Source organism: Micromys minutus (assembly GCF_963924665.1).
Source record: "Micromys minutus genome assembly, chromosome: 17".
Lineage (NCBI taxonomy): Eukaryota > Metazoa > Chordata > Mammalia > Rodentia > Muridae > Micromys > Micromys minutus.
This window is the reverse complement of record NC_137952.1, coordinates 12,705,338-12,714,475: the sequence shown is the minus strand read 5'-3', so window position 1 is coordinate 12,714,475 and position 9,138 is coordinate 12,705,338.

Here is a 9,138-nt window from a genome sequence, read left to right as displayed (position 1 = left end):
TAGTGTGATGTGTGCTGTGTCACTGAACTATGCACTTGGGAGTGTTTAGACGGTAGATTTTGTGTATATTTACCATAAAATTTTATGTGTGTTTTAGTACACGCACAAAGAAGCCTGGTGAAAGCTCTGGCTGCACATCTGTCCCATGAGCAGAGTTTGACTCATACGGTGTTAGAGAGCTCACAGCTTCTCGGGCTCTTCCGTGAGCCCCTTTTAACACCCCCAGTTCTATATGAAGCCAGACCCATGAGCTGTGAGACCTTCTTTAGGTACCGCCACGGTCACCCCGGGCCATGGTCACCCTGGTTTATAGGCCTGTCGGAATTGTATCAGTTCCACCACAGCCTGCTTGGCTCCGAGGCCAGAGAACAGGCGCATTGCTCAATGTGCCTAACCTTCCATTCCATAACCCAGAACTCTCCTGTCATCTGCTGGCTCTGAGGACCTGAGACAGTTTCTGGACCGTGGATTTTGAGAGACGAGGGACTCTTATGCATGGATAACTGTTTTTAATTTAATTTAATTTTTACCTGTTCACCTTATATCCCACTCACTGCCCCCTTCCTGTCCCTGTTCCCACAGTCCTTCCTCCCTCCCCTTCTCCTCTGGGTGGGTAGGGCCCCCCTAGGTACCTCCCTCACCCTGGCACTTTAAGTCTCTGTGAGGCTAGGTGCTTACATGAATAATTCTTAAAGTCTGGTCAGGTCCCTTCCAAAGACAGCAGGGCTGAAGTGGTCCATCTCCTCTCCCCATTCTTTCAGGCTATTGTGGGAGGAGTCTCGAATCCGATCCCACAAAGAAAGAACCATCAAAAGATATAAATATATATTCCATTTGTTATTTCCTGTGTGGCCCTCCATCTGGAAATATCTTTTATCTGGCAACTTTTGCAAACAGATTGAATTTTGAGGGAGGCCCCTCCAGGTTTTTCACTGGTTTCCCTATCACTCCATCATTAATAAGCCATTTTCCTTGTAACCTTCAGGAGGCCATGTGGGGGTGAAACGGGGCCAGCATGAAGCAGCAGCCAGTCTTTGGAGACTTGAAGCACCTGTAATCCCCAAACAGCCGCACAGAAAGCAAGAGTTAAGTCTGGCTGATTTCTGCACACGTTGTCATTCAAACTAAACATTACTTCTTAGGGAAGTTCTATCCACCCCGTACTGCCTCTCTGTCCCCCTCTGCCCCCAGGATCAATGCGATCAGAGCACACCTTTGCAGGACTGAACTAACAAATTCAGATCTCTTGTGAATTTCCGTGTTAGGGTCATTAGGCTGTGCCTGGTGCCCCAGAGCTGAAGTGAACTTAAGAGCATCTGGTGGTATGCGGTACTCAGTAAGTACTGTTGAAGGAACAAATTAATTGACTTGTCAAACATGTCTTACCTGGCTCTCCACAAGTCACTGCAGATCCAGGTAGAAATACCTTCTTTCCAGAAAATGTCAGGAACTCAGCTTTAAGTAGTCAGGAGAAAAGAGTATGCGTTTGAGTGGGTGGTGGTGTTTGTGTGGGCGGTGGTGGCCGGGGAATCCTTATCTTCAGTTGGAGAAATGTTTCCTCAGGTCCTTGATAAAGCAGGGAAAAGTACCCTCGGGGCTTCTGATAGCGCGGACAAGTGTCCTTGATAGAGGAGAGGGGCTGGGTGGGGCAGGCCAGGCTTTGGCAGGGGCAAAGAAATGGACTGTAACGGTCTCTTTGCTGTTAAAAGCCTGCTTCCTGCCCCGTTTTCCCCCCTCCTACCAGCTAGTTAAAGGAGAGGCCCTTTCTTCAAGCACCCAGGCATTCAAGAGGGGATGTTCCGGGCAGCCCGAGGAAGCCAGTGTTCTTTCTCTTACAACCTTTGGATTCTCAGAAATCCTTTAGGAGTTGAAAAGTCAGTTCCTATCTAACAGGAGAAGAAATTGGGACAAAACCCTTCTGAAAACCTTAAGTCAACTTGAGAGCCACAGGATGGTTGCTCACCAGACTCTGGTATTCTGGCTTACAGGTCTTAACAAAACGTATGTGTCTTGGTTTCTTTTTCAGTTACGGCGATAAAACACCATGAAGAAAACAACTTAAGGGAGAAAGGTTTATTAAACTTGGTTCCGGGTACAGCCCTTCCTGGTGGTAACGCCAGGGAAGCAGGGTTTGGAGCCGCTAGCTACATTCCATATCAAGTAGGAAAATGGGAGCAATGGCTGCATCCATGAGACTTGGAGCTTATCCATCTGTGTAGTTCAGGATCCCAGCCAACCAGGCAACATCCCCACCCACATGGGATTAATACACATCCATGAATGCAATAGAGCTAATTCTCTACAGGCATACCCAGAGGCCTATGATTCTGTCCAGTTGACAACACTAGAGAGTTTACAGGTGTCTGTGGAAGCCAGAGGTTGAAGGTAGGTATCTTCCTCTATCTGTCTGCCCACCCTACTGCTCTGTGAGACAGGGGGTCTCACTGAACCTGGGGCATGTTGATTGACTGGATGGCTGGCATCCTGTCCCCCCCTTTCTGGGATTATAGGCATGTGCTACCACACCTGGTCCTTGTGATGAATGTTGGGTATCATTTTAAACAAGTCCTCACTGAAACATCTCCCCAATCCACAAGGAAATCTTTTGAGAATTTATTTTTCAAGAGTAAGGGATTCATGAAATAAAACTCAACAAAGAGGCCATGTTATCTAGGAAACGGCATCTGACATGGACTCAGCCACTGCCTTTGAGTTCTTCAGACAAAAGATGGCGGTTATAAACACATTTACCTGTGGTTACAAACACTTGCTATGTTCTTTTAATTGAGAAGCTACTGTGTGACAAATCATGCTTTCCTTTCTTAATCCCTAACAGTCTTGTGATATCACTGGTAGTCTTATTCCAGCTGTGTAGGTAGGAAAACTAAGAGTAAGAAAACTTCACCACCAGAGGCCAAGAATTGCAGGTGTGTATGAGATGGAATTGAAACCCAGGTTTCTTGACTCTGTACACGCCAATGCTCTCTCCTGCTTAAACGCATTGATGGCCAGAGAACCCCACATCTGAGCCAGTGATAAGCTGGAAGTTTATTCTTACACAAGCATAGGCATATGTGGGTTAGGAGTCCCCTGACGAGGGTTTCCTGACATTTGGAAGAGTATGGGACATAGAGGAATCATTGAGTGGATGTGTAAGAAGCTCTTGAGATCCCGAGTGAATGTGTATATTGTTGACATAGGACAACCATATCACAGACCCTGGCGGTTCAGAGCCATTGAAACGGCAAAACCTCTTCCTGGTGTGATGGTTTGTATAAGCTCAGCCCAGAGAGTGGCATTATTAGAGGCTGTGGCCCTGTCAAATTAATGTGGCCTTGTTGGGGTAGGTGTGTCACTGTGGTTGTGAGTTTTAAGACTCTCATCCTAGCTGCCTAGAAGCCAGTGTTCTGCTAACAGCCTTCAGATGAAGATGTAGAACTCTCAGCTCCTCCTGTACCATGCCTGCCTGGATGCTGCCATGTTCCTACCTTGATGATAATGGACTGAATCTCTGAACCTCTAAGCCAGCCCCAATTGAATGTTGTCCATATAAGAGTTGCCTTGGTCATGGTATCTGTTCAGAGCAGTAAAATCCTAACTAAGACACTGGTAAGGCTCTGGTCTGACTGTGAATGTTGGCAGTGTGTGTAGATACTGTCAATTATAGCTTCCTCAGCAGCACAGCCCACCTGAGCCCTCCTCTGTACACATGTGTCTGTGTGTCTGTCTTTCTTCATTCCCTTGCCACCCGTCATGTTTCCAGGTCTGACTGAATGTTGGCAGTGTGTTCAACAACTATCAACTATAGCTTCCTACTCAAGGATGACTACAACATGAACTGCTAACCTACAGAAACCTCCTGCTGACACCAGCTAACCCTTCCCCCTGTGCTGGCCGTAAGAGCTCTGAGGCTCCACGTTCTTGTTGTATAGCAGAAATAATCTATCAGCAGGAGCACAGCCCACCTGAGCCCAGCTTTTCTGTACACGTGTGTGTGTGTGTGTGTGTGTGTGTGTGTGTGTGTGTGTGTGTGTTCTTTCTTCATTCACTTGACATCCCTACCAGGTTTTCAGAACCAAGCTATGCAGGACACCGCAGGAGAGAAAGGAAGCCTGGCCTTGGTGGTACAGATAACAGGCAGGAATGTGCTCCCTGGACAAGGCTGAGGTCAGGGGAGGGACCCAGATTAACTTCAGATGATCTGTTCTGGAGTGAGTCTGCGGTAGGCCTGGAGACATGGCTCAGGACTTTAGAGGCCCTCTTGCTCTTACAGAGCACCCAGGTTTAGTTTCTAGCACCCACATGGTGACTCACAATTGTCAGTAGCTCCAGGTCTGGGAAGACTCAACGTTGTCTTCCGGTCTCTACAGGCACCAAGCACACACACGGTATTCATACATACTTGCATGCAAACAAATAGTACATAATGAAAACTAGGAAAGGCAAAAAAGGGAGAGGCTGAGTATCTTGTGTGAGATGTCCTAGGTACAACAGAACCGGAAACAGCTGGAACAGCTAATGGCTTCGGCCCCAGTGAGTGTTAGCAGTTTGGAGTTGCCATTTTGCTGTAAGCACTCCACTCAGTTTCTCCGCAATTGTCTCTAACATTCAGTTCGGTGTGCCACGGTTCTTGCAATACAACTTATATAACGATGGTAGCAATACTAGGTACCCATCTCAGTATGTGAAAATCTACCTGGAAGCCGGAGGGCCCCTGTAGCAATGTCACACCAGGTGGCCAAGGACATCCAAACCTTAGGGAGTTCAAAGTACACAGTATAAAATTTGCCTTTGATTTTGCAGTGTTGGGCTCCATGGATCTCGGCCCACAAACGTCATCCATATACAGAAGGATGTGCTTTGCCCTTTGAGGACAGGTGCTCTTCTGCAGACATGATATTTGGGTTCCTTGGTAGAAGCATCACTGATGTCACTCTCTCTGTCACGCAGGGTGATAGAACTTTCGGCTTCTCTTTGCTGCCTCTCCCAGTTTCCTGGCATGACCATGTTGCAAGCCCTTAATGGTACTCTTCTGACCCACACTTAGACTCAGAGCAGTGGGTAGAAGATGGGTTATGAATCTCTGAGACGTTGGTATTGCAACACTGCAATTCAATTTCGAACTGTCAAAGCAATGTTTAGGCCCTTGTCAGAGTTAGCTGTGTGTGGTGTGAGTCTGAGCATGGAGACCTCAGGAGGAGATAGCTGACAGACTGGCACAGGTAAACCGGGTTCCTCTGGGACTCCAACCTCTTATGTTAGTTTCATCTGTGGGGCTTATGTTAGTTTCATACCAGTAGCTGCACTCGTCAAGCTGAGGAAGATACAAACACCAACATGTACACTGGGATAGATACACAACCAGGACTCAGGGCCAGGGGCCAGTCTGGCTCAGCATAGAAAGGGCAGCTGACTGTACCAGTGGCCCTTGGTTTAGACGGTTTTCAGTACAATAAGGGGATAGCTTGCTGTTCTGTAGGGTGGTGGAGGGTTGGAGAAGGGATAACAGGCCCGATGCTGCATGAAGTCCAGTCCTTTGTATATAGCTCTAGTTTTGTTGAGATTAGAACGGGTGTGTTGTGCTTAGTGTGGACTAGGGGAAGAACTTACAGCTTGGATGGTCTGTCTAGTGTGAATACTGTTTTGGCATGCTGCACTCGAAGCAGCCCCATGGGATTAGATGTTTGTGCCCTGGTACAGACACTTTGGTATATCACGTGGATTACTGGGTTGCGGAGGTGTAGCTGGGAGCCTGCAGTGTGGCTGGTACGGCATAAGCCAGCATAACTATGAAGTCAGACTTCAGTCACAAAGGCATACAAAGATGCACAGAGTAGAATGGACACTTGAGGACACACTTAGTTCCATCCTGAGCTCCCAGATGGGTACCATAATTCCGATAGAAATAGCTAGAGGGCAGAGATGGAGGGGATGGGTCCAAAAGCTCAAAAGCATGCCTTTTGTTTATCCTCAGAGCCACTCAGGACAATAGGATGCTTCTGGCCCTGATGCTATGCAGAAGCTTATATATTCTGCGCAGACATGGATGGTTGACAGTGTGCGTCCAATGGTGCCCAGGTGTCCTGGCACCGAGTCGAGAAAACAGACGCAGCTGTCATCCATGTCGGGCAGGACTGGGTAGTGAGAACTCAACGGCTTCACAATCACATTTCACATTTTAAGGTTCCATAACAGCATTTGCAGCTACCCGTTCATAAGGACGGGGACATCTGTGCCCCGTGGCTTTGTGCAGCTTCCATGCTTTGGCACGAGTGGCCGAGGATAGCTAGCCCCAGGGGTGATATTTTAGACCACTGGGGTTGGGCACCAGGTTCTCTTTGTCTTCTCCAAGACCTATAGGATGGTAGGTATCACTCCTGGAGCCAATCTCTCAGTCCCTCTGTGGGAGAAGTCAGCCAGCCTGTAAACCCATCTAACCAGTAGCTGTTTTAGGGGAGGCAGTGTCTGGCCTCCATGTTAGTAGAAATGTACTCTCATGGATTTGGCTCTTCTCCCTGTAGCCAGCAGGTCCCAGTTACTATCTGCCCTCTAGTCTGGCACTCATCCTCTGTGAAGTGAGCCACATTGGAAAGGGACAGCTGAACAGGAGCACTTGAGGCAGCAGACCCATGACCTTGGAGCCTGGGTCTCTCTTCAGAACCAGTAAAGGCATAATGAGAATGTTTTGTTATGGGTTAGAGACCCCATGGGCAGGAGCCAATGGAGAAAAAGCGAGTAATAAAAGGAAATGAATTTGGGAAACTTCACACCATTTTTGGACCTTTAAGAAAAGATTCCTGATTGTTTTATCTATGATAACATAATGGGAGAAGAGAGGTAGGAATGGCCATGGGTATGTGTCTACTGTGGGCAGGGCATATGGGTATGGGAGCTCCTGAAGACTGGCTTTCCATCACCAGTGCAGCTTCCCCTGTGATTCTGACTGGAGTCACATGTGTCCAGCTCTGTTTCTTCATGTCTGTTCATCTCCAAGGTAGCAGTAGCAATGGGTTGAAAAAGCATTACATTGTAGCAGACCCTGAAGACCAGCCTTTCTAATTTAATTTAAGGAGCCATTAGCCCGTCAGGGACTTCTGGATGGGGGAGAATATTCATGATGCTGCATTTCAGGAGGAGGAGATGATGCTGCCACAATGGTGTGCATCATCAGAGAAGGATTGAAGGAAGGAGCCATAAGGCCAGAGATTAGTGAGTGGCCCTGCATGACAGGTCACATGGGAACTAAGGCAGGCTGGACCACCAGCTGTGATCTGTAGCTGCCACTGTGGTTTGAGCATTAACTTCTGCCAGGCCTAGCCAAGCCCACACATGCATCATCCTGTGTGTTCCCTACACTAACCCTGCAGAGTATGTGTGACTGGTCTCCTCGTTGTATATGACACCCATACTTTTCTATCCCCTATGCTGCTGCCCGGGTGACTCTTTATAAGTCATGTCAGATAATCTCACACTTCTGTCTGAGGCTCTCCAAAGAACCTTTACTTTCTCAGCCAGAGCAAAAGCCAGACTTCCCCCAAAGTTTCCATGCGTTCGACTTAACCAGCTCTGCATCCTCTTCTTCGTTCCTTCTCATGGTCACCTTGCTTACCTCAAACTCCAGGGCCTTCCTTCTTTCCCTTTTCCCCAGAACATTCCTCCCGAGATGCCGGTCTTCATCTCAAAGGTCTTCAGGTCCTCTCTCGTCTTACTTGAGACTCTGCTTCTCTTTGAAGTCAAGTGTAGCCACTTGAGTACCTCATTTGTGTCAGCTGCCTTGCTGGGAACTAGGGGCTTAAAATGAATTAGAAATGGTTCCCACCCTTGAAGCACTCATTTTATCTATAGGTTAATTGACAAAGATACACCCACCAGACTACTGCCACCCTGGATCCTGGTGATGGGCTCATAGCCATCCTAGCCTTTGTCACCATCGTGGCCAGACAGCAGCATCCAACTGTGTGTGCATGTGTCAACAGCCTGAGCAGTTACAATGTGTCAGAACAGAACCAGACCAGTCTGCATTCAGAAACCCATAGATACAACGAGAACCTAATGTTTTAGTCAATATAGCAGCCCTAAGATTACATAGTAAATGAAAACATCTCCTTGTTTGTTTTGTTGTTTTGTTTTTATTTGAGACGGGGGTCTCACTTTTATATTGCGCTGGCTGGCCTAGAACTCACTGTGTAGAACGTGCTGGCCTCAGACTCACAGAGATCCACCTGCCTTGGTCTTCTCAGTGCTTTAAAGGCATGTGGTACCATGTCTGGCAAACGAAAAGTCGTCATTGCCTCCAGGTTTGTGTTAAGCCATGTTATTTAAAATGTGAAGTATTCGGAGTGAGATGTTACAACAAGCTGAGGCTAGTTCTTTTCAGGAAAGATTTTCATTTTGTTTTTATGTCAATGTTTTGCCCATGTGTAAGTCTATGCACCAGGTACATGCTGGTACCCTCAGAGATAGAGGAAGGCATCAAATCCCTTGGAACTGGAACCATAAAGAATGGTTATAAGCTATCACAAGGGTGCTGGAAACTGAACCAGGATCTTCTGTAAGCGCCCTAGGAGGGACTTTTAAAAACTTATCATAGCTTGAGGTTCCAGATTTAGGAAGTCTAGAGGGGTACACAGGAACATCCTAGGTCTCACACACATGCATTCCTCTCTCACCAATAGCAGGAGCCTGACACAGGTACACTGGGTTTCATCTTCACTTACTGCACGGTCTACCATCTCTATGTTTAGATACAGATACGACTGTGTTGGAAACTCCCCCAGCTTTTAGCATAGTATCATGAAACATAAGTTTGAACGCCAGACTATATTCATATCGCCCTGGGTTTGTGTGACTACATTCAGTGAATGCATGGGAACAAAATCACAAAGCTGTGCATTTCTCGGAGCATATCTGTGTTATCAAACAACGTGTGGCTGCTCTTTGTTCATTTATTCCTTCACCCAAACAGATCAAAAACAGATACTTGTCATGGACCAAACACTCTTAGGCTCTGGATATAAGACCATGAACAAAGCAGACACTGTGCCTATAGCCAAGGAGATTACTACCTGGGATGGCCGATCTTGGTTATCAGCTTTGCTAGATCTTGGAATCAGCTACAAGAAAAACTGTTGGCATTCC